Raw genomic sequence first — 26,516 nt, 5'->3', positions numbered from 1 at the left:
TTTCTCACAGCAGCCTTTCTGTGAGCTCTTTCTTGAGAGAAATCTTGATCCATGGCAAACCGTCTGTGGTATTCTCGGCTGTAGCCCTTGGCGGGAGATGGGAGGAGGGAATGACAGTGCCAAGGAGGCAGCTGAAGGATCATCACCCTGGGAGCCACAGTTCTGGCTTGCTTTTTCCAATGGGCCATAAAGACTGAGGGAGGCAGGTGGAAGCAGGGGCACCAGACTAACAAACTAGAGTTTCTAGTCCCCATGCGAAGCCCACCTGGCAAAGTGGTTAGACACAGATGCTGGGGCTGGGCTCAAGATCTTCTACCACCTGCTGGCTGTACAACCTTGGGCAAGATACTTGATTACCATGCCTCAGTTTCCGCATCTTAAAAAATGTGAATAACAGTAATGCCTACTTCACATGGTGAAAAAGTAGGTGAGTTAATAGTTATGAGATACAGCCAGGCCTGGTGGCATGGGCCCATAGTCCTAGCTACTCAGAAGGCTGAGGTGGAAGGATTGCTTGAACCCAGGAGTTCAAGACCAGCCTGGGTAACATAGCAAGACCGCTCCCCCTCTTTTTTTTTTCAGATGGAGTTTCACTCTTGTTGCCCAGGCTGGAGTGCAATGGCATGATCTCGGCTCACTGCAACCTCCACCTCCTGGGTTCAAGTGATTCTCTTGCCTCAGTCTCCGGATTCCAGGGATGAACCACCACACCCAGCTAATTTTTGTTTTGCATTTTTAGTAGAGATGGGGTTTCACCATGTTGATCAGGCTGGTCTCGAACTCCTGACCTCAGTTGATCTGTCCACCTCGGCCTCCCAAAGTGCTGGGATTATAGGTGTGAGCCACTGCGCCTGGCTGCAAGACACCCATCTCTCTAAAAATGAAAGTTTTGAACTATTTAGGAGAGTACATGATCCATGGTAAGCTCTATATAAATTTTGTTACATAAAATTAAGGTTCTAGTCCCATAAACTTTTCTCTGTAATAAGCTGCTCAGCCTTAGATACCTCTCATATTTGCTGTGAGAAGTGAACAAATGCATGTGAAAACTGTAATGTGTTTATAATTTTTATTATTTGTCATCAAGATCATGTAAGAGACCTGATTTAGCAGAGGGTGAAGGGATGCGAAAGGGGCTGTCAGTCATCAACTTTTGATTATCTGCCTTGTTAAGGTCGCTTTCTTGTCAACATCATCAGTTCTTTGGCTTGTTCAAGTCTTTTGTTGACAATATCCAGGCCTCTCATGGTCCCTCCCACACACAACAGGCCGCACAGCAAGGGCTGGAAGGAAAAAGCCTTTGAAAGCAAAACGGGTCCTTTCCATCCTTAGCCTTGAAGCGGGAATAACCACTAGACAGAAGGCTGTGAGGGAGGACTCTGGCACTTCCACTGTGGCTGATTTGCCTTTGGGCAGGAGGGGAAACTGATCAGCTCCCTCTGTGGTAGGGCCGCAGGAAGAGATGTTGGCATTTGTTATGAAGTGCTAGGAATAAAAACACATACATGGCCAGGTGCAGTGGCTCACGCCTGTAATCCCGGCACTTTGGGAGTTTGGGGCGGGTGGATCACAAGGTCAAGAGTTTGGGACCAGCCTGGCCAACATGGCAAAACCCCGTCTCTACTAAAAATACAAAAATTAGCCAGGCGTGGTGGCGGGCACCTGTAATCCCAGCTACTCAGGAGGCTGAGGCAGGAGAATCACTTGGACTCAGGAGGTGGAGGTTGCATTGAGCTGAAATCATGCCATTGCACTCCAGCCTCAGCAACAAGAGCAAAACTCCATCCCAAAAACAAGCAAACAACAACAACAAAAAAACAGAAAACCAAACAAACAAAAAAAACAAAAAAAACCCATACACACATACTTATCCCAGTGTCCAGAGCAAATGTTCTGCCACTTACTGGTATGGGTGTGATTTCAGATAGCTACTTAAACCCTGAGTTTCAGTTTTTCTCATCTTCAAAATGGAAATACTGATGCCTAATTCAAAGGGTGAAAATTAATGAACTATAGAAACCCCTTGGTGTATGTCTGGTCCAATAAATGGTAGCTCTTATTAGCTAACATTTTGTAATATCTGCCCACTATCTCCTCCAAGGGATGGAGAAGTAATGCTGACTTCCAGACTAGGAAAGATAGTGGTAGCAGAAAGTGATTTACAACTCTGACTTTTTTCTCATTTTCTTTCCAGAGCACATAGTAAGTTCTTGTTGGTTCATTCGTTCATTGAACAGTGTTTAGAAGTTTGAACAAGCTTGAACAACTTGCCATCATTTTGTTCACTTGTATTCATCTTACTCTCACCACTAGAACTGCAAGGTCCATGAGGGCAGAGGCAGTGTCTGTTGCTGGGTGAGTGACTGGATTGACCTCAAAGCATGTCTGAAGACTGAAATGGGCCAGGCAATGAGATGGACACTGGAGGCCTGGATTCTGGGCTCAGTCATACCTCCAGGAACATAACTTTCTCTCGACTCTGGAGTCTTCACAGACCTTCCTTCTGCTGTGAGGCACTGGAGAATCACTTGAGACCAGACTCAGGGAACTCTTCCCTGATGGGAAGACATTCATTCATCCACTCCATGTCTCTGAAGCCCCAAGAGAAGGATCTGAATCCCCTAAAGAGTCAGCAAGTTTCCAACATAGCAATTGTGATAAAAAGGGAGAATTGATAAAGGAGGGAGCAGCCCCACCTCAGTAACAACAGAGGGAGGAATATTCCAGCTAGTACATGTACTTAATATGAAAGCAGACATGTGCCAAGACCCTTCTTTCATGGGTATTAGGTGTTCCCAAATATAAGAAACATCCATTCTTGCCCACAGGCCTCACTGGATACTATCCAAGATGTCTAGAGAATAAGAGGAAAGAGAGAATCATAATATCTAAAAGGTGGAAACAACCCAAATGTTCACCAATGGATGAACGGATAAACAAAGTGTGACATATCCATACAATGGAATATTAGCCTTGAAAAGGAATGAAGTACTGATAAATGCTACAACACGGATGAACCTTGAAAACACTATGCTCAATGGAAGAAGCTAGTCACAGTAGGTCTCTTATTATATGATGCCATTCATATGAAAGTCTGGAATAGGGAAATCTACAGAGACTGAAAGTACATTAGGGATGTTAAGGGCAAGAAGGAATATGGGGGGATAGGGAGGTGATAGCTAAAGGTTACAAGATTTCTTTTTGAGGTGATGAAAATATTCTAAAATTAACTATGGTGATGGTTTGACAACCTGTGAATATACTAAAACCACTGAGTTGTACATTTCAAATGGTGAATTTTATGACACATGAATTATACCTCAAGAAAGTTGTTTTTTAAAAAGACAGCGTAAGGGGTAGGGGGAAGTTGAGACGAAGCAGGAAAACTGTGATCAGAAACAAAGCTCAGGGGCTGTCTGGCCTGGCTGCCCCAAGTCAAAGCCTGCATTTCATACAGGCAATGTTAGGGTAGCACCCAAGCCACGACTCGGAAAGATAAATTGACCCCAGAAGGTATAGGGCTGGGTCCCTTCTCCCCTGACAGCTCCCTTTCTGTTTTTTCTGGCACAATAAACTCTGTCATCTTGTATAAATAGGAGAAATTTATGGCAGTTTTCCCTCTTCTTCTCCCTGGTGGGCTACTAGGAAAGGTCCAGGGGGAGGAGAGAGCCTGAAATTCCAAAAATATAAATGTGGAAAGACTGGAGGGGGTCGAGGAGTCTCTTTGCCTGCCTTGGCTCTGGCCCCAGCTCTCCTTTCCCTTTGCATGTTTGACCATCTGGGTGATGGGGAGGGTAGAGAACTGGTGCAGCCCGTTCTCTCTGCAAGCCCAAAAGAGATGGATCCCAAAGCAGATATCTGACAGGAGGGGCACAAGGGAAATTAAGGAAATAGGCTTGGCTGTCCCATGAAATTATTGGAGGAGACACAGGCCACTGCCCTCCTTCCTGGATTTGGCTATTTTTGTACTTCCCTGTTTGTTGAGGCAGCCTGATACAGTGGGAAGAGAACTCATCCTAGATTTACAAAGATTGATAGAGAAAGTGTGTGACCTTAAGCAAGTCATGTCTTCTCTCCGGGCCTCACCTGTAAAGAGAGAGAGGGGACTGAATTTATCAGGGGTTTTCAAATGAGTTTAACTCTGGGGTCCTTCCTTCAAATAAAACTGTATGTAGTGACCCAACATGAACACGAGCCTGCTGAGCTTCTTGAAGGTAGGAATGGGAGTCTCAGGGCCCTGTGGTGAATGGCGAGAGGCTTGTCCAAGCACAAGATGATCTCCATGGCTTTTCCAGCCCTGTCCTCAGGAGGGATTTGCCCCCATGGTGAAGAGGCTCAGTTCTGCACACCCAGTGGGCTTGAAATCCAGCTCCACCCCCTCCTGTGTGTCCCTCAGCACATAACTTACCTTCCTTGAACCTGTTTCCTCGTGTTTAAATTGGAATAATAGTAACACATATCTCAGAGGATTGTCACATAGATTACACTAAATAATGTGCATAGAGTCCTTCGCATACTATCTGGCCCAATAAATATTATTATAGTTATTCCGTGATCTGATGTAATCAGTTTTTTATTTTGAGACAGAATCTCATTTTGTAGCCCAGACTGGTGCACAGTGGCATGATGTCAGTTCACTGCAACCTCCGCCTCCGGGGTTCAAGCAATTCTCCTATCTCAGCCTCCCAAGTAGCTGGGATTACAGGAGTGTGCCACTGTGTCCAGCTAATTTTTGTATTTTTTAGTAGAGATGGGATTTTACCATGTTGGCCAGACTGGTCTCAAACTCCTGGCCTCAAGTGATCCGCCTGCCTCAGCCCCACACAGTGCTGGGATTACAGGCGCGAGCCATCGCACCTGGCCTGATATAATCTTTTTAATTTGAAATATCTGGTCTGAGAAGGTGAATTAGAAAGGATGACAGCAAAACTGCTATAACACAAAGGCCCCAAAACACAGTAGCATATAGAAAACAGAAGTTTATTTCTCACTTAGTCTGGGAGGAAGCGGTTCCAGAGAGCAGGCAGCTCTGTTCCTCCTAGTCAGTCAGGGACGTTTGTTCCTTTCTACCTTTGCTTTGTCTTCTCTTAGGGATATCTTTTCAGTTGCCTTGTCAAACCTGTCTCAGGCACATATGCCCAGCTCATGAAAGAGAGAACACAAAGGAGAATTTACTCAATGCCGTCAGGCTTTGAGGACATGCTCATCTCACATTCCCCTGTGTCTACACCTGGCAACAAGAGCAGCTGGGAAATGGAGTGTCCAGCTGGGTGTCCCTCCACCCTCGTGCAGCAAGGAAGTAAGAGATTTTAGTGGACAATGGGCAGTCTTAATCCAGGGCTCAAACCCACACCTGAGCTGTCCTCTTCCTCTTCTCTTCCTAAAGGAAGGGAAATAAACTCTACAGCTCAGGAAACAATGTGACCACCCATCCCCTACCCAATCAGGTCCCTGCCATTCATCCCAAGATCAGCTGTCTTGGGAAAGTGGCTTGGAAGCCTCCCTCCAGAAAGACCACCCTTCTGTCCATCTTCTTCACATGGGTGGATGTGAGAAAAGTTTCTGTCCCCACTGCCTGCCTGCCACTCCCTGTCTCAGTTTCAGCTCACGCTCTAGCCCTTTGTTCCCAGTCACCAAGAGTGACTACAAATGCGGGGGAACAGGAGGACCTGAAACAGTCATGGAAATTGAGACTGGGACACAGAAGCCATGCTCAGAGGCAGCCTAGGTGAGGGTTCTGATGCCAGGAAATCCAGCTACTACTGTGTAACCTAAAGCGGGGATTAAGCTCTCAGAACTTCAATGAACTCTTTTGGAAATCGGGATAAGAAACCCACTTGTCAGGGCTGTTGTGAACATCAAATGTGATCATGTACGTACCTAGTACATAGTATGCCTTCAATAAATGGTAAGGCAAACCCAAGGCAAATTGAATTCATGTCCATTACTCTGACCCAGCCTTTGCATAAATTCTTTTTTCTTCTCCTTCCTTGTCAATGCATGGCTCCCTCCCTCTTCTTTACTTCCTATCCTCATTCCCCTACCACCTGAACCCTGATCTGGAATCTCTTTTCTCAGGAAATCTTCCATGATTGAAAAATTCTTGCTTGGCCCCTTCTCACTCCAATACTCTATCTTCGCCCATCTTCCATCTACCCCATGGTCCTGGCCCAAGTTTACATGTGTCCCATCTCTCCCTTCAAAAACCATGCAGCAATGGAAGGACTTTAAGTTTGTCATCAAGCAGATCAGAGTTCAGATGCCAACTCTGCCAAGTTCTAGCTTTAGGACTTTGTCAGATCACTTCCCCTCTTTGAATCTCTGTCTTCCCAACCCTCTGGTGAGGTCAAGTGTGTGTGGGCTGGTACATAAAGGATATTTAATCTCCTCTGCTCTACCCAACCTCCCCCAACTCACATTCCCAGGACTAACTCTCTACTAAAGGGAGTTCTTAGACCAAGAAAGTAATTCTCCCATTACCAGCCCCACTCCAACCCTGCACAGGGAAAAAGAAGTGACTTCGAGTCTATGGGTCTTGGAGGGACCACCAACCCAAGATCTAGAGCAGAGGAAGGACTTGGATATCCCAGCTTCCAGGGTCATAGGATCTCTCCCCAAGCCCTCATATGCAGCCCCAGTTGCAGGACTAGCTTCAGGGATAGGAGTGAAAGAGTTGATCTGATTCCAATCTTAGCCTGTAAGTAGTAGCTCACCTGTGCCTCTATTTTCAACCTTTCTAGATCAGAAGAGCAACAATATCAATGACAACTAAAGCTTACACAGTGTTTCCTATGGGATAGGCATTGTTCCAGGCTCTTCGTACTATAACTCGTTTAATCCTGACAGCAGCCTTTGAGCTAGGTACTATTAACCCCGTTTTACAGACAAGGAAACTAAAGCACAAGGGGTTAAGTAACTTGCCTAGGTCATACAACTCACATAAGGCATGACCGAGATTCAAAACCAGGCCGTCTAGCTCCAGAATCCATCCTGTTAACCACTCTGCCATAAAAAGAGCTAACACTTACTGGCAGTTTCTATGTGCCAAGCACTGTGGAAAACACATGGCATGTATTTCTTCTAATTCCAAATAACCCCCTGAGATAAGTTCTATTATTAGTATCCCTGTTTTACAGGTCAAGAAACTAAGGCAGAGAGAAAAGTTAAGCAACTTGCCCTGAGTCACACAGCTAGATATTAATAGTTTCAGAACTCCTAGCTGTTTTGCCTCAAATCCCACCTCCCCACCCCTGCTCAAAGCCCCTCCCCTTCTAGGTGGGTTGTTTAGTTCCTATCACCAGTTCTTCACAAATCGGCTTTACCCCCCACAGCCTACAACCCTTGTTCTCCAAAACTGTTGACCTCTGTCCCTTTCCCTTCCCACTTTCTCCCTAGTCCCTCTGCTCCCCACAAGGTCCCCCAAACCATTCTGTCTCTCTCCCTCTGATCCCCACCCACCCTCCCCCACAACTCCTGCTGAAACAGATGAATTTCACCAAAAAAGACCATCAGACTTTCCCCAAGCAGGCCCCCACTGTGCCTGATCGCACACCCCCAGGGGAGGCACCACAGTGGCTAAGCTGGAGAGCCAGAAATAAAATCCTCATTCTACTTCCCTGCCCCCTCTTCCCATCACTCATCTGGGAATCCAGAGTGAAGACGGGAGCTAAAGTGCAGAGCATTCATTTAATATTAACAAATTGAAATGAATTCTTTTAATGCCAGTTAACTTGGAGCGGCCCCTTATTAATAGTAATTTAGATTCATACTTGGGAGACGCAGGGACAGGGGCTGGGCCAAATGTGCCCAGAATGTCAATGTGACTGGGGAACTGAAAGGGGAGGGGCGACAGTTGTACTTCTGCCCAGTTGGGTTCTGTTTCCCTGAGAGAAATAGACAGTCACTGGAGGCGGATCTTTGGGAAACACAAATTACTCTTGTAAGTTTATTTTTGTTACTTCAAGGAATCTGAATAGTTTGAAGCCATGTCACACCATTTTAATATTTTCACAGTAATGCTAAAAAGAATTTCCTCAGAGCTGGGATTTACTTCAAACCCTCTCCTAAGCCAAACCTTACTGACCAAAGGGACAAGTCCCCAGGCCAGATCTCTACCCTTCTTTGTTCAGAGCTAGAGCCAGAGATCAATATGGGCTTCCCCAATCCCTGCCCCTTCTGCCTTACCCAAAACTAAAGGGAAGAATCAACACTGTGTGTCTCTCTGAGAAGTCTCCCCCAGGAGGTAAAAGACCCAAAGGGCTGACCCCTAAGCTAACAGCTTACATTTAAGGAAGAAAAACAATCTGCCTTCACTTTTCTTAGAATTTAGGGAAAAAATGAGAACTTAAAATTCAATTTCATGTATCAGAGTTCTCCAGAATACAGCCAAGTGGAAAGAACTTAGTCCCAAATGAAAAAGTTGAACAGAAATTCTGCTCTCACTCGTTTTGCCGGCTTGGAGGTCAGACTGGAGGTGTCCTGAACTAGAACCAGAGCATAGGTTCTGACCCAAGAAGGACACTGTCTACTTCCCAGGCATCCCTCCTTGGCTGGGAGGAGAGGGGAGGATGAGTCCATTGGAAGCTGAGAATTGTGGAAGCTGGGGATGGGAGTTTTGAGATGGAGGAGGCAGGAGCATGAAGGAGGTCAGGGAAAGGCAAGTAAATCTACTAACCATTGCAGTTTATAAAATAAAAACCTTAAAAATGGTTTAACATGCAAAAGGTTAAATTTTAAAAAGAGGTCAGGTTTTAAAGAAGGTAAAATACCTCAAATTTAAACATAATAAAAATGAGGAAAATACACAAAATATTTCAAGCAAATTGTTCTTCAGAAGAGGAGAGGTTGGAATTAATCAAAAGGCCTTTTTTACACCCCCCCCCCCAGAGTTTCCCAAACAATAAATTCATTTACAAAACGAAAAGAGGAATCAACACAAAACCTCATCCACATACAGAGAAAAATAAATAGTGGTGATTCTGTAACAGCTGAAAAACTAGTAAGGGAGGAGAAAAATGAATAAACTCTAAATCCATTAGGTGATATTTATAAATAGCAAAATTGGAGGATGGAATGGAGGAAGGAGTTGAACTTATCATTAAAGAAGTAACACATGTGAAAACATAAGGTGTAACTCATCCCCAAAGAAAAGTAAACTCTCCATAAAGTAGCAAGTATAGAAATTTATTGAAAAGGAGGAAAGTACCACTCACCCCCCCCCCAATATAAGTGTATGAATTTCAATTAAAATTTTCTCCAAATCCGAGATAGGTTACACAAAAGAATACAAAAAGACTTTTTTTCTTTCAACTAAGAGGAAAAACAAAATCCGATTTAAATTCACTAATGGGACAGGAAGGGAGGCTGTGGTTTGCAGGTGCTAGTAAACCGGGTGAGGGTTGTGAAGAGTTTGAGGGGTAGAGGACCAGCTTACCCCGCTTTGGAGCCGCGGCAGCCAACAGGAGTAGCAAAGGACCCTGCCAGTGCCTGATTGATAGGAGAAATAAGGAATAGGGGACTCGGGTGCCCCTAGACGAATGAGGAGGATGGAAAGACTTGGGGTGCCCATCTCCCCTCCTCTGCCCACCTCCCTCCCTCTGGTACCCAGGCCTAGAGAGCTACTGAAAGTTACAAATTGCTTACATTATTAGCTCATCCCGGGCGGCCTGGTCATTGGCCAGCCCCTGGCCACGTGATCCCTCATACCAATCGATCGAATTTCTAGTCGCAATTCTCGGTCTATCCCTCAGCTCTGGGGAGAAAGTGGGGGCTGTGGCGTGGGGGCTGAGGTCCAGTTTGGGGCGGGGTGGGAGAGGAGTCCTTGAGTATCCTGTCCCAGGGCCAAACCCTCAGAAGTCCAGTCTTCAGGACCTCCTTGAGCCGACTTCCACCGATGGAGGGGGGTCTTCGGGGCGCCTGCTGGGTTCTCAGGACTCTTCAGATCCTAGTTTGGACTCCTCCAGGTTAGAAAGGATGGGCTCAGCACATCTGGTGAGGCAGGCAGGTCCTCGCTGCAGCACAGAATGATCCCATGGCCCTCAAGGCGTGGTGTCAGCTGAAAGTTCACTGATGCGTGAGCCTTCTGCCTCCCTCCTCCTTTGAAAGAGCAGGGTGTGCCCCGCTTCTAAAAGCCCTGGGGCTCCAGCAAGCGGACACCGCTTTCCAGGACAGGTGCAAACAGGGACGGTGTGAAGCCGAGGTGGAGACAATGCGATCACGCGTGGCACTGGCGTATCCCACAGAAGATGAGGTGAATGTGTGTCACCGGAGGCATATGGGGTGATGGCAAAACCAACAATGGTGTCCAGGCATGTGCCCAGTGGAAAGGGGGAACAAGTGGCCTTTCCCTGAGCGCCAAGGAAACCCAAAGAAGACCTGGGAACCTGGACGGGGCTTGTGCCTCAGTCCAAGCCACATTTTGAAATGCCTGCCAGAGGAGCACAGAGGTTTCTGCAACATTCACCCCACCCCGAAACCTCCACCGCCCAGGTAGCCCTGACACAACCTTCCCTGCACCCAGCCCCAACCCCATCCCCAGGCCCAGCCCAGTTACTTTGGTTTCCTGACATTCGTTACAGCCAAAAGATTCAGGGAATTAGTCCACCTATGAGCAGAGGAGAGGATATCCCTCATTTGTAAGACAGGATGTGCAAAGGAAATGGGACACCACCTGTCCTAGAAGACAAGGACAGTCATGATCACCTAGTGCTCATTCTATGCAATCCACCCACTGATGAGGTGAAACAAGGAGACCAAAGAAGCTTCCTTGTCTGAGACACGCATGGAAGCCAAGTGTTCCAGGCTTATCAGACCTGCCCAATCCAGCAGAAACAGGTTTGGAGAGAGAAAGAGTCATGTCGCGGATCTCCAGAAAGTGTCTCCCTGATGGACTGGGAAGCGATCTTCGTAGAAGTTATTCAGCCAGACCAAGAGGCAACAAGGCCCCTCAGAAACAGGGGAGACAGAGCAAGGGGAGGACAGAGCACAGGCCAGAGCCCAGGCAGGTTACAGAACCTTGCCACCGCCACGGGCATAAGGGGAGGGGTGCAAAACGGGTGACTTGTCCAGAGAGGCCAGCATTCCAGGGACAGGGATTGTTGCCGTCTCCCATTCCCGGCTTCCTCTTCAGAACTGTATCGTGGTGTGGCTTCATTGCTCAGAGAAGAGCCGTGCAGGGGTACAACCATCTTCTTGGAGGTGGATCTGCTCCTCTCCTGCTGGACAATGAGCTGCTGTGGGGTTTTGTCCTGGGCTGGAGTGTGGTCTTCTTGATCCTAGAAAAGAGGCCGCTCAGGATGGGGATGAGACTTCGATTGCTCCGGGACCGACGCATCTCCTCACGTGATCGAGGACTACACAAACCCAAAGTGGAACCGCCCTGAAAACGATGGACAACCAGCCACAGGACTGAGGCAGAGACGCAGAAAGAGGCTCACCAAAGACTGGCCGACATGCAAAAAATCCCATTTTGGCGAACAGAGCACATTCGTCCAAAGACACACACGCACACGGGCATACACACAGAAACACACACACACAGACTGACAGAGACAGGGAAAGAAACACACAAAGGGTGAGACAGAGAGAGAAGAGAGAATGGGAGACACACACACACAAAGGGTGAGACAGAGAGAGAAGAGAGAATGGGAGACACACACACACACACACAGTCCTACAGCGGTGGCACAGAAACACACACTCCCAGGCAACCCCTGAGGCTAATAGTGGAAAATATGTATCTAAGAATACACTTGGAACAGAAATGTGAAAAACCAAAAGTAAGAGATATTATGAAGGATCAAATATAAAATGACCCAGTGCTAAAGAGGCAACAAAGAAAAGTGTAGAAGAAAATGATAAGAGGCATTGTGCCTTAATGAGTTTGTGCTATATATAAGAAAATACACTAGGCTGGGTAATTTCTGAAGAACAGAAATGTATTTCTCACAGTTCCATAGGCTAGAAGTCCAATATCAAGGTGCCAGCAGGATTGGTGTCTGGTGAGGGCCTGGTCTCTGCATTCAAGATGGTACCTTGTGCACTGTGTCTTCAGGAGGAGATGCACTGTGTCCTCACATGGCAGAAGGCGGAAGGGCAAAACAGGGGAAGCCCACTCCCTCCAGTCCTTGTGTAAGGATCCTACACCCATTTGTGAACACTCTCCCTTCATGACTGAATCACTACCTAGAAGCCCTACTTCCTAATCCTATGACATTGGTGATTAATTTTAGCGGGACACATTCAGAGCATAGCACCCTATATTCAATTTCTTAAAAATTATTTTGTTGTTTCGCTTTTCTGTTTTTCAAATGGCTAAAAGTGCACAAAATTGGATTAATCATAATCCTTGGCTCATAGCACACCTTGGCTCCTATTTCACCCTTGTCTGTGCCTGGGCCTCTGTGTAAATGTATTTGAACAATATGGTAATCACCTGTGAACTTACAACGCAACCAAAGAACTAGGGTTCTGACCCTAACATCTGCTCCTCCTCTGTCCTTTTTCCTGATTTTCACCCTTCAGCCCGAGGGTAACTACTACCCTGAATTTATGTTTAGGATTCTCTTCCTTTAAAAAAAACACATTGTTTTATTGCATACATGATTACCCTAAATGACATGTTATTTAGTTTTTAAGGGTATAATTTATTTACCCATTCTCCTATTAATTTACCCATTCTCTAATTAATGAACATTTGGCTTATTTCCAGATTTTTGCTATTATGAATGGCATTACATGAGCATTTTTTTTTTAACTACTTCTGGTACATATGGGCAAGAGTTTCTCCAGGGCCTATGGTAGAGGAATTACTTTGCCATAACATATGAGAATGCTCAAATTTATAAGATAATCCAAATTGCTTTCCAAAGTGGTTGTTCTAATTTAAACTCTCACCTCTTGTATTAGTTTGAGATGATCTTGTTGATCCGCAGTCTCTCCACATGTGGTGATATGGTTTGGCTGTGTCCACACCCAAATCCCAGCTTGAATTCTATCTCCTAGAATTCCCATATGTTGTCGGAGGGACCCAGGGTGAGGTAATTGAATCACGGAGGCCAGTCTTTCCTGTGCTGTTCTCATGATAGTGAGTAAGTCTCATGAGATCTGATGGGTTTATCAGGAGTTTCTGCTTTGGCTTCCTCCTCATTTTCTCTTGCTGCTGCCATGTAAGAAGTGCCTTTTACCTCCTGCCATGACTCTGAGGCCTCCCCCACCATGTGGGACTGTAAATCCAATTACAGTTCTTTTTCTTTACACCTCTTTTTCTTCTCAGACTTGGGTATGTCTTTATCAGCAGTGTGAAAACAGACTAATACAGTAAACTGATACCAGTGGAGAGGGGTGCTCCTGAAAAGACACCCAAAAATGTGCAAGCGACTTTGAAACTTGGTAACAGGCAGAGGTTGGAACAGTTTGGAGGGCTCAGAAGAACACTGGAAAATGTGGGAAAATTTGGAACCTCCTAGAGACTTGCTGAATGACTTTGACAAAAGTGCTGATAGTGTTTTGAACAATAAGGTCCAGGCCAAGATGGTCTCAGATGGAGATGAGGAACTTGTTGTGAATTGGAGCAAAGGTAATCCTCATGTTTTAGCGAAGACAATGGCAGCATTTTGCCCCTGTCCTAGAGATTTGTAGAACTTTGAACTTGAGAGTGATAATTTAGGGTATCTGCTGGAAGAAATTTCTAAGCAGTAAAGCATTCAAGAGGTGACTTGGGTGATGTCAAAGGCCTTCGGTTTTATAAAGGAAGCAGAGCATACAGTTTTGGAAAATTTGCAGCCTGACAATGTGATAGGGAAGAAAATCCCATTTTCTGAGGATAAATTCAAGCTGTCCGCAGAAATTTGCATAAGTAACAAGAAGCTGAATGTTAATCCCAAAAACAATGGGGAATATGTCTACAGGACATGTCACAGGTCATCACAGCAGCCCCTCCCATCACAAGCCAGGGTACTAGGAGGATAAAATGGATTTCTGTGCTGGGCCAGGTTCACTGTGCTGTGTGTAGTCTAGGGCCTTGTTTCTCTGCGTTTCAGCTCCTCCAGCCATGGCTGAAAGGGGACAACATAGAACTCAGGCCATGGCTCTGAGAGTGCAAGCACCAAGCCTTGGCAGCTTCCATGTTGTGTTCAGCGTGCACATGCATAGAAGTCAAGAATTGAGGTTTGGAAACCTCCCCTAGATTTCAGAGGGTGTTTGAAAACACCTGGACGTCCAAGCAGAAGTTTGCTGCAGGGGTGGTGCTCTGATGGAGAAACTCTGCTAGGGCTGTGCAGAAGAGAAATGTGGGGTCAGAGCCCCTATACAGAGTCCCTACTGGGGCACTTCCTATTGGAGCTGTGAGGAGAGGGCCACTCTCCTCCAGACCCCAGAATGGTAGATTCACTGACAGCTTGCACCATGAGCCTGGAAAAGCTGCGGACACTCAACATCAGCCCATGAAAACAGCCAGGAGGTGGGCTATACCCTGCAAAGCCACAGGGGCAGAACTACTCAAGGCTGTGGGACCCCACCTCTTGCATCAGCATGACCTTGATGTGAAACATGGAGTCAAAGGAGATCATTTTGGAGCTTTAAAATTTGACTACCTTGCTGGATTTTGGACTTGCATGGGGCCTGTAACCCCTTTGTTTTGGCAAATTTCTCCCATTTGGAACAGCTGTATTTACTTAATTACCTGTACCCCCATTGTATCTAGGAGGTAACTAGCTTGATTTGGATTTTACAGGGTCATGGGCAGAAGAGACTTGCCTTGTCTCAGATGAGACTTTGGACAGTGGACATTTGGGTTAATACTGAAATGAGTTAAGACTTTGGGGGACTGTTGGGAAGGCATGATCAGTTTTGAAGTGTGAGGACATGAGATTTGGAGGGGCCAGGAGCAGAATAATATGGTTTGACTATGTCCCTACCCACATCTCAACTTGAATTGTATTGCTCAGGATTCCCACGTGTTCGGGGAGGGAACCAGGGGGAGGTAGTTGAATCTTTATGGCTGGTCTTTCCCATGCTATTCTTGTGATAGTGAATAAGTCTCACAAGATCTGATGGGTTTATCAGTGGTTTCGTCTTTTGCTTCTTTTGCCGCCTTCTCATATTCTCTTGCCACTGCCATGTAAGAAGTGCTGTTCATCCACTGCCATAACTCTGAGGCCTCCTCAGCCCTGTGGAGCCCTTAATGCAATTAAGCCTCTTTTTCTTCCTTGTCTCGGGTATGTCTTTATCAGCAGTGTGAATATGGACTAATACATTTTGTATTGTCAAACTTCTTAATATTTGTGGAGAGAACAGATGTGTAGTATCTTGTGCATTTCCCTGATTACTAATGAGGTTGAGAAAATTTTTATGTTTTGCAGGCTTTCTCTTTTGTGAAATCCCTATTAATGCCTTTTCCCAATTTTCTGTTGGGTTGCTATCTTTAAAATTAGAAATAACTGTCATCAATCCAAAAGCTTACACATGGTGGATACCTTCACACCAGTTCACAGTACAAAGTAACTCCTTGCTTGTAGAAAACATTATTATCATTATTATTTTTGAGATGGAATTTGACTCTTGTAGCCCAGGCTGGAGTGCGATGGTGTGATCTCGGCTCACTGCAACCTCTGCCTCCCAGGTTCAAAGGATTCTCCTGCCTCAGCCTCCGAAGCAGCTGGGATTACCGGCGCGCACCACGATGGCCTGCTAATTTTTTGTATTTTTGTAGAGACGGGGATTCACCATGTTGGCCAAGCTGGTCTTGAACTCCTGACCTCAGGTGATCCACTTGCCTCAATCTTCCAAAGCATTGGGATTACAGGCAGGAGCCACCACACCCAGACTAGAAAACATTATTCAATAGCAAACAGTAGCAATATGCTTGGGGGTTTTAGGATTGATTATTTTTGAATCTCTAGAAAAGCTCAATGCATTACCTTAGGCTATAATCTCAGGGCAGAGTCTCATCTGTTAATGGGGGGTTGGTCTAAGGGTCCTTCTAGCTCTCAGATTAATGGTTTCCCATGTTGAACTGCTCCATGTCACCCACCCATCCTCGGTTTTGTTTGTTTGTTTTTACAGAGACGAGGTCTCACTATATTGCCCAGGCTGGACTTGAACTCCTGGCCTTAAGCGATCCTCCTGCCTTGGCCTCCCAAAGTGCTGGAGTTACAGATGTGAGCCTCTGTGCTCAGCCCATCCTTGGCTGTTCAAGTGTAGAGGTAAGTAGTAGATGCCAAGTTTACCTCCAGGTCAGAAGGGACAGATGTCCCAGGGCAGAATCATAACCATAATCAGGCCTCCCACTGCATGAAGACATTATGTTCTGAAGCTTAAACCCGGACAAAGGTCTGACCAGTAGCACTGTGTTCATGAATGTCAGGTCAAAAATTTAAAACTGGGACTATCCAGAAGAACCTGGTAGATGCAGGTGCAGTCCATAGTCCAATGGTCAGCCTTGATAACAGGCCACCTGTTCTTTCTCTTTATCATGGAGTCCTTGATGTAAAAATCGATGACACTTTCTTGCTTCTGGTGTGCTTCCGTTTCTTCATTTTCCATAAGTAGTTTCCTCCATCCCACCTCCCAACAGGCCACAGTCAATTCAGGATATTTTAACCATGAAAATGAGTCTCCATAACACGAATTTAGAGGCCAGACAGGGTGGATAACGCCTGTAATCCCAGCACTCTGTGAGGCTGAAGTAGGGGAATGGCTTAAGCTTAGGAGCTTCAGACCAGCCTGGGCAACATGGTGAAACCCTGTCTCTAACAAAAAATAAATAAATAAATAAAAATAAGCCATGTATGGTGGTGCATGCTACTAGTCCCAGCTACTCAGGAGGCTGAGGTGGGAGGATTGTGGGGCCAAGGAGGTCAAGTATGGAGTGGGCCAAGATCATGCCACTGCAATCCAGCCTGGGTAATGGAGTGAGACCTCATATCAAGAAACAGAAAAATATTTAAAGGACAGGCTGACTTTCTTGTTACAAGACAATGCTCATTTGCTATTCCATAAATCCTAGGGCACCTCTTAAGAATTATGCTAAATCTACACTACCCGTGCTCTATAAATGGAACAACAACACTTGGATGATATCAGAGCTGTTTACCGCATGGGTTACTTAGTATTTTAATCCCACTGTTGAGACCTACAGCTCCGAAAAAAAGATTCATTTCAAATACTTCAGCTTTTTGACAATGTACCTGGTGACTAAAGAGCTCTAATGGAGATGCACAGGGAAACGCATGCTGGTCTCATGCCTGCCAACACAACATCTATTCTGTAGTCCATGGATTGAGGCATCATTTTGACTTTCAAGTCTTACTATTTGAGAAATGTATTTCATAAGGCTGTTACTGCCATAGGTCATGATTCCTTTGATGGATCTGGGCAAAGTCAATTCGAAACCTTCTGGAAAGGATTCACTATGACAGATGCCACTAAGAACATTCATGATTCACCAAAGGAGGTAAAAATAGCATTAATAGGAGTCTGGAAGAAGTTGATTCCAACCCTCATAAATGACTTTGAGGGGTTCAAGACCTTAGCAGAGGAAGTAGCCACAGTTGTGGTGAAGATAGCAAGAAAACTAGAATTACAAGTGGAGCCTGAAGATGTGAGTGAATTGCTGCAATCTTTTTTTTTTTTCCGTTTTCCTCTTAGTTTTATTTTTATAGCACTATACTTACATATATTTTTGTAAACAAAATATATCTCCTCAAACTTTTAAAGAAAGTGTTCTGTTACTTTCCTTAAGGGTTAGAATGTTCTATGACAAATATTATGTACATGAAATTAGGAATGGAGTGATACAAAAGTTTAACAGTTGTTTTAAAAAATTATATTGGCTGGGCACAGTGGCTCACGCCTGTAATCCCAACACTTTGGGAGGCAGAGGTGGGCGGATCACAAGGTCAGGAGTTCGAGACCAGCCTGGCCAACATGGTGAAACCCCATCTCTACTAAAAATACAAAAATTAGCCAGATGTGGTGGTGGGTACCTGTAATCCCAGCTACTCAGGAGGCTGAGGCAGGATAATCACTTGAAACTGGAAGGCGGAGATTGCAGTGAACCAACATCACACCACTGCACTCCAGCTTGGGCAACAAGAGCGAAACGCCATCAAAAAAAGAAAAATTATATTACATCCTTATAACATGGAATGAAAACAAATCTGAGCATATGCTGGTATAATCAGATCTGTGATCTTTATTAAAATGTAAATTACCAGATAATCTCTAACAAAACAACCCACAGTATTTTCAATTGCAAAGAAATGTTTCCTACCTTGCCTGCTTCTCTTTCTAAGTCGACATACTCTCGGCTAGGTGTTTGTCGCTGTTCTCCCTGCCAGCTGGCCAGAAAAAACTGGAGAGACAGATTGGTTCCTGTGGCCACAAAAGCCTTTTAGAAAAATCAATACAAACAGGATCAGGAGCAGGACATTACATAAATTATGCAAGCAGTCATTTATTTTTACATCAGTTTATGTCTTAAGCCAGGCAGCACAGAGAATACTTAAAAGTAAAAAAAACATGCACTCATCATTTTTCTTAAGTATTAAGTTACAAACATCTGATTCCATTTTGAGGACATTTGCCATTGGCTGCTTAAATATAAAATCAGACATGGAATCAATACTTTCTTTCAGGTCATTTTTTGCTGACGTTAGGATCTCACACTGCTAATGTCTAACCAGAAGCCACCATCCATCTTTGCATTTAAAAACTTCTATTTTTAAATGTAAAAATTTCTATTTTTAAATGTAAAAATCACTGAAAATCTAAAGATTTTGAATTTTAAAGAACACCACAATTTAAAATTGTATAAATGAGACACTTTAATTTTCCTTGATTTCCCTTGCTGAAACACTGCATAGCAGGCAGTACATAAAAAATGCACTTGGAATTGTCTCTCCTCTGATAAACCATACATCGGCATGGGATGTGACAGTACTCTCTAAAACCCTAGATGATTTTTAAAAATATGTCTTTTCTCACATTTGACTTTAGGAGAACTTGGTCTGACTACAACAAAGAGAAAAGTATTCATCTAATATTTATAAAAGATTTGGATGTTAGAGCTCAACAGATGCAACAATCTAAAACCACTTCAATAAAGTGTCATTTTATGTAGGCCTTGAGCAAGTTACCTCTATATTTCCCTCATGCAAAAAACAAAGACATTACCCCTTTCCCAAAGGAAATTAAGAAAAAAAGAAGTAAAACCATTTTTGAAAAAATACATTTTTCATCATCTAAATGTAAACTCTTCTTTGCTGAAACCAGAAAAAGTTTTTTGTTTGGTTTATTCTACTAATTCAGTTCTGAAGCATAATTGGTTTCCATGCATAGAGTCTTCATCTCAAATCAAGAGGTTCACATTTGGGGCAATTTGTTTAAAGCCATCAACCAAGTTAGCTATCCAATAGTTCCCCTGATGGTTAACAGCTTAGATTCTTTAGAGGTAAAAATTATACTTCCTATTTCTATTACTGGCACTGTCGGTACACTTGTCAACCTAAATGCTAAATCTCTAAACCTCTTTGATGGCATTTCCCTAATCAACTGGGGTACCATTTTCATGTGGTAAATGTTTTATATCCATAGAAACTGAGCTAACATCAATATTACAACATCATTTTAAAAAATCTTTCAGGCAAGGAGCAGTGGTTCACACTCGTAATCCCAGCCCTTTGGGAGGCGAGGCAGGTGGACCATCTGAGGTCAGGAGTACAAGACCAGCCTGGCCAACATGGTGAAACCCTGTCTCTACTAAAAATACAAAAAATTAGCTGGGCATGGTGGCAGATGCCTGTAATCCCAGCTACTTGGGAGGATGAGGCAGGAGAATCACCTGAACCTGGGAGGCAGAGGTTGCATGCAGTCAGCCAAGATTGCACCACTGTGCTCCAGCCTGGACAACAAGGCGAGACTCCATCACAAAAACAAAAAACAAAAAAAACTTCCCGTGTACTATGAGCATAAATCTTAACAAAAAACCCCCCAACACTAGTTAAAAAAAAAAAGTTTCTGGGAGGGAAACTGCCCAGGCTGTATGACCTGAAGCATAACTCAGTTTCCTCACAAATTAATTATTTGTAAAGTGCTTAAAACAGTACCAAGTAAATGCTATGAAAGTGTCTGCTGAATAATATGATAAATAACTTTAAGCTCAACAAGAAAGCCAACTTTTTCAGCTTCAGATAATGAAATTCTCAGAGCAGAGTGGTGGCAGAAAAGACACAGCCCATGAACGACTGCCCCGTGTCAAAATCCCTGTGGCTTGTTTCTTCAGTATTCACCTAGTAGCAAATCCTTCCACCTCCAGTGTACCCCAAATCAGTTCTGTGCTAAGACACTCTGCAGATCGTATTACCTCATCTCCTGTCTTGATGCCAACCTCAGAAGAGATTTCCTGCTTCATCACCATATGTCCATTATCTCATAAAGATCCCTCTCTGAGACAGAAGTGGTAAACACAGATCATTCTAGAATAACATTTTCCAAACTTATGTGACCATGGAATTCTTTTAATGAAATACCTACATATAGGTAAGAGTTGGAAAAAGTCTGTTCCAAAATATTAATATGGTGTCAACATCGTCATAGGAAAATAAAGATAAAAATAAACAAAATGAAAACATTAAAATGCTACACTAGTATGACGCCTATATTTAAGATTTCCAGGTTGTCTTATGCTTTATAGGTTTCACAAATTATAAAATAGCACACCTTGTGCCAATCCAACATACTTTTTACCAATCTTTAGAATTAGAAATATGTATTGGTTTTTACTCTTCTCACCACAGAGTAACCATACTTCTTATAAATATTTTTTCTTTATTTGATTATTAGTGTTGAAGACGTCTCCAACATTCTTAACTACATAAGAATTGGTAAGAATAGGCCGGGTGCAGTGGCTTAAGCCTGTAATCCCAGCACTTTGGGAGGCCAACACAGGCAGATCACGAGGTCAGAAGTTTAACACCAGTCTGGCCAATATAGTGAAACCCCATCTCTACTAAAATACAAAAAATTAGCTGGGTGTGGTGGTGTGCGCCTGTAATCCTAGCTACTCGGGAGGCTGAGGCAGGAGAATCGTGTGAACCCAGGAGGCAGAGGTTGCAGTGAGCCGAGAGCCAAGATCGTGCCATTGCTCTCCAGCCTAGCCAACAGTGCAAGACGCCGTCTCGGAAAAAAAAAAAAAAAAAAAAAAAAAACAACGGTGAAACTCTGTCTCTACTAAAAATACAAAAACAAAATTAGCCAGGTGTGGTGGCAGGCGACTGTAGTCCCAGTTACTCGGGAGGCTGAGGCGGGAGAATGGCGTGAACCCAGGAGGCAGAGCTTGCAGTGAGCCGAGATCGTGCCACTGCACTCCAGCCTGGGCGACAGAACAAGACTCCGTCTCAAAAAAAAAAAAAAAAAAAAGAATTGATAAGAATAAATCAAGGCCGGGTGCAGTGGCTCACTGAGGCGGGCACATCACTTGAGGCCAGGAGTTGGAGACCAGCCTGGCCAACATGGTGAAACCCATCTCTACTAAAAATACAAAAACCAGCCAGGCGTGGTGGCAGGCGCCTGTAAACCCAGCAAGTCAGGAGGCTGAAGCAGGAGGTGGAGGTTGCAGTGAACCGAGATGGCACCACTGCACTCCAGCCAGAGTGACAGAGTAAGATCCAGTCTCAAAAAAGAATAAATCAGATTCTACTACAGATTCTTCGACCTGTGTTCACTTTTATTTAATGCTGATTGGGTTTTACAGTTAAAAACTCAATTGGCATAAAATAAGGAGGCTGATTGAGTTTTATAGTTAAAGAGAGATGATCAACACAGCCTTTAAATTATTTCACATCTAAATGCAAAATGAGGCTGGGAGTGGTGGCTCACGCCTGTAATCCCAGCACTTTGGGAGGCCAAGGTCGGTGGATCACCTAAAGTCAGGAGTTTGAGACCAGCCTGGCAAACATGGTGAAACTCCGTCTCTACTAAAAATACAAAAATTAGCTGGGCGTGGTGGTATACGCCTGTAATCCCAGCTACTCAGGAGGCTGGGTCAAGACAATCACTTGAACCTGGGGGGCGGAGGTTGCACTGAGCTAAGATCATGCCACTGCACTCCAGCCTGGGCAACAGCAAAATGAATTCTTCATTAACCTCACTGATACATCAAGGAGATGTTCCAAATAAGAAGAGGACAACAGGGCAGGAGAAAGGTTGGGAATAGTTTTGAGAACTATGGATATCCTTGCCATTTATGGCTGCTGTCAAAACAGGCAAAATAATGCCTTTTTCCACAGCCAAATAGGAAGAAACCCAGCCTGTTCATAAGTCATAAGATAAATTTCAGGCATTAAATTAAGCAGCCTCTAAATTCAAATAATTAAGTACCTCTGATATAAAAGGTATTGTGAAAAATAGCTGTATCCAGAGGGGTTTATACAAAATTAATGAGGTCTCTACCCTCTAGGAGCTAAGGATCCTGTAATTAAATGTGGGTTAACACTGAATTAAAGGAGGGAAACTAGAAAGAGAGAAAACTAGGAAATGTGAAATTCCTCTCCAAATACCAATAGTTACATTATTTAACAAAATAAGACATGAGCCGTCTTAAGTGCAAATCTCACACAGCATTCAATCTACCTTCTTTAACCTTTAATACTTCTCAGAAATTTAAAACTTGTAAAATGTGTCGGATCAGATACTTGTTTTATTTTTGGAGACAGGGTCTCACTCTGTCACCCAGGCTGGAGTGCAGTGGTACGATCATGGCTAACTGCAGCCTCGACCTCCCGGGCTCAGGTGAGGATCAGATTATTTGGAAGCGGGGAAGGTCTAGAATGTTTAATTCATCCTGGAAATAAATTCATGACAAACACTAACCACCTATAATACTACTATAATATTACAGCATTTCAGATATCCTATGGGTTGAATTCATAATTCCATTCAGCAAAGTCTGAGATGACAGAAAACACCCTACTAGCTATGATTCACCAAATTTCCAAAAAAATTCAGCTTTCAAAGATAGTGATGATAATACAACACATGGGGCTGCGTATGGTGATGCCGAGCCTGTAGTCCCAGCTATTGGGAGGCTGAGGCAAGAGGATCGCTTTAGCCCAGAAGTTTGAGGCTGTAGTGCCTCATGATTGTGCCTGTGAACAGCCACTGCAAGGCCACACAGCAAGACCTCTCTCTTAAAAAAAAAAAAAAAAAAAAAAAAAAAAAAAAAACAAGACCAGACGCGGTGGCTCACACCTGTAATCCCAGCACTTTGGAAGGCCGAGGTGGGAGGATTACTTAAGGTCAGGAGTTCAAAACCAGCCTGGCCAACATGGTGAAACCCTGTCTCTACTAAAAATACAAAACAATTAGCCGGGCGTGGTGGTATGTGCCTGTAATCCCAGCTACTCAGGAGGCTGAGGCAGGAGAATCGCTTTAACCCGGGAGGCGAAGGTTGCAGCGAGCCAAGATCATGCTGCTGTGCTTCCAGCCTGGGTAACAGCGAGACTCCGTCTCAAAACAAAAAAGCAAACAGTGAGAGTACAAGTACTTTGTAACTTATCTTTTATACTTGCATCCTTCACCTCCAGGAAATTCTATCGTCAGGTGTACCACCTTCCCTTTGCAAAAGGTAACCCAGGCAAAGGATGACACAATCATCGCACCAGCTAATGAATTCTTTTCTTATACCACTCAGTGCCAAAACCTAAAAGTATGTCTTATGCACTTCAATCATATAAATACTACAATTACTCAAGAAATTTGCAAGTGGGCTAAAAGCTTGAGACTCTCTTTCATAACATGCACTAATGACCAAATATTCAGGAGCTCCTGATAAATTTAACCAGTATCTTCTCACTATTACAACTCTAAAAAGCCTTCACTTAAAATATCAAAATATTCTTTAAAAATAAATTTGAGTTCAGTGATGTAAAGGGAGAATTTTATGGCATATGAATTATATCTGAATAAAAATAAACTGGTTTTATAAAGGGGGTGGGAGAAGTAAATTTCCAATGTCTTCCTACTGTTAACCCAAATTCAAATCGCACCTAGCTTCAAGCCTCTAACAATGCAGTGAGTCCAAGTCACCGAGCAGAGAGTAACAGCATTCCATTAGACAGTGCTTCAACTTTTTGAAAAATAATCAGGCCGGACGCAGTGGCTCACGCCTGTAATCCCAGCACTCTGGGAGGTCGACGAGGGCGGATCACTTGAGGTCAGGAGGCCAGCTTGGCCAACAAGGTGAAACCCCGTCTCTACTAAAAATGCAAAAATTAGCCAGGCGTGGTGGCAGGCACCTGTAATCCTAGCTACTCAGGAGGCTGAGGCAGAAAAATCTCTTGAACCCAGGAGGCGAAGGTTACAGTGAGCCGAGATCGAGCCACTATACTCCAGCCTGGGCAACAGAGCAAGACTCTACCTCAAAAAAATAGTAATAATCAACCTCTTTTCTTGGTTTCTTCCTACCACTCCCTCCTCATCAGCACCTCCAACAAGGCAAACCAAAAAGATGAGAGGAACTAGGACCCTTGGATTTTTTTTTCAACCCAAGGTATGGTGAAGATGCACTAAATCTGTCTCCTAAAACAAGGACCTCGAGATCAACCGTGGGTTTTGCCCATCTGTGCAGTTTTTAGGAACGGCAGCCCTACTCAGGACATGGGGATAATGGTTTCTTTCTGATTCTCCTGAAGCTTAACATTCTAAGAAAATGACATTTTTAGGGCCTTTTTCCCCCCTCCCCTCTCTATTAGAATAAATAACTGGAGGAAAGATTTCTACTCGGCGATCTGGTAGTGAGACCGCTTGACACAGAGAATTACCGACAGATCTACCTTCTAAGAAACAAACTTATCGCCGACCTTGAATGAAGCTCCACTTCTTTTTCCGAATGGGGGTTTGCTTGCTACAAATACCCTGAACCCTTCTTCGGTGTCGCAGCCTAAACAATGCCCTTCGCTTGTTTAGTCTGGCTCGGGTTCGAGCTCCACTCGCGGTGCTCCGTTGGCCGACACGCGCCACCGCGGCGAGCCCCAGGAAAAGCGTCTCCCCACGAGCACCGGCCCGCGGCATCTGGTTTCGCATTTTGAATCCCGAGTAGGAAGTGAGACGGCGCCCACTCAGTTCCTGCCGCGCCGCCGTCCGGAACCGGCCTGGGCCGCCGCGGCCCCGCGCAACAAGTGACCCGCGCGCGCCCCGGGCCAGCCGACTTACGATTTCCGAGCGGCCGTCGCGGCAGGCGTTCTGGAAGCGCGCCCGGGGTTCCTCGTGGGGCCGGTCCCTGAAGCCCGTGTACTTAATCTGCAAGGCAAGACGGCCCGAAATTAGGAGCCAAATCCGCGGCGCCGCCCGCGCGCCCGCCCTCCCAGCGCGGCGCCGATAAGGGCAAGCAGAGGCTGCGGGCGATGACCGCCCCGGCGAGATTGCCCCTCCGCGGGCGCACCGACTGGGACTCCCGGGGACCGTGCCGCCCAAACTTTTCTCCGCCCGGGCCCACTCGGGGCGCGCTGCGGCCTCCTAGCCGCCCGCCCGCCTCACCTCACACTCGCGGCTCAGCTTCCTAAAAAAACTCCTCGTTCTCGAACTTGCTTCTCTGGTCGGGCACGACACGCGGCATCTTCCCGCCCTGAGGCCGCGCCGGCCGGCCGCGCTCGGGGCTTGCACGGGCACCCGCTGGCTGGCTCCGCGCTGACCGACTGACCGCCCACCCGCAGCGCCCGGACGCCCGCTTCCCTTTGTTTCAGGCGCCCGCCCACGTGGGCTCCCGTTCCGGGCAGTCTGAGGAGCCGCCGCCCGCTCGAGCCCAACCCACGCCGCCGCCGCCGCCTCAGCCGTTGCCTGCCGCCCGCGCAGCCCCAGCGCTCGCCGTCCCCGGCCGCCGCCGCCACCGCCGCCACTTCCTATCACCGCCCACCCCGCCCCCGCCGGCCCCACCCCTCCTCGCGCGCCCGCCCGCCCCCAACTCCGGCAAACAAGAGGCACCATTCACAACTCCGCGGCCCACGCCGCGCATGCGCCACCCGCCCGCTGGCGGAGCGGCCGGGCTGTGGCGCCCCGGGGCTCCTTCCGCGCCAGGGCCCTTTTCCCCCTGCTCGCCCGCGGCCACTCGGCGTGGAGCTGTCGTTGGGGGATCCGCCTGGCCTTTAGCAGACGGGAGTAGCCAGCGCAGGCCTTTTCTTCCGCCCTTCCTCGGCCATCTGGAATTTCTGGGTTCCCCAGGTGCGCGGAGTAACCCCAGATTGTCACTTGAACGCGAGGAAACCTAAGTCCTTGGGGACTTTTCGTCCCTAAACCGACCGGCAGGGGTGTAGGCTGTGCACGTTGAAGACTGAGGTGGAAACGGACCAAAGAATCCAACCGAGTCATGGTGGAAAGGTCGTGGCTTTTGGAGTCATATGGGTCTTAGATGGGATCCCACTCAGCTACACTACCTGCTGGCTGGGGCCTTAGATAAGAATTGGATCACTAAACCTCAGTTTCCTTATTTCCAAAATGCAGACACTCCTAGGTTTGCAGTGTTA

At 45.6% G+C, this 26,516-nt stretch overlaps 1 pseudogene; it reads right to left on the bottom strand.

The window, feature by feature from the left end:
- Positions 1-4,964: 4,964 nt before the first annotated feature.
- On the bottom strand, positions 4,965-25,835 carry LOC129138327 (core-binding factor subunit beta-like; annotated as a pseudogene).
- Between the last annotated feature and the right edge of the window lie 681 nt (positions 25,836-26,516).

The sequence above is a fragment of the Pan troglodytes genome, chromosome 22 (genome assembly GCF_028858775.2).
Source record: "Pan troglodytes isolate AG18354 chromosome 22, NHGRI_mPanTro3-v2.0_pri, whole genome shotgun sequence".
In the NCBI taxonomy this organism is placed as follows: domain Eukaryota; kingdom Metazoa; phylum Chordata; class Mammalia; order Primates; family Hominidae; genus Pan; species Pan troglodytes.
The sequence above is the reverse complement of the archived record's forward strand: the minus strand, read 5'-3'. Positions and strand labels throughout refer to the sequence as shown.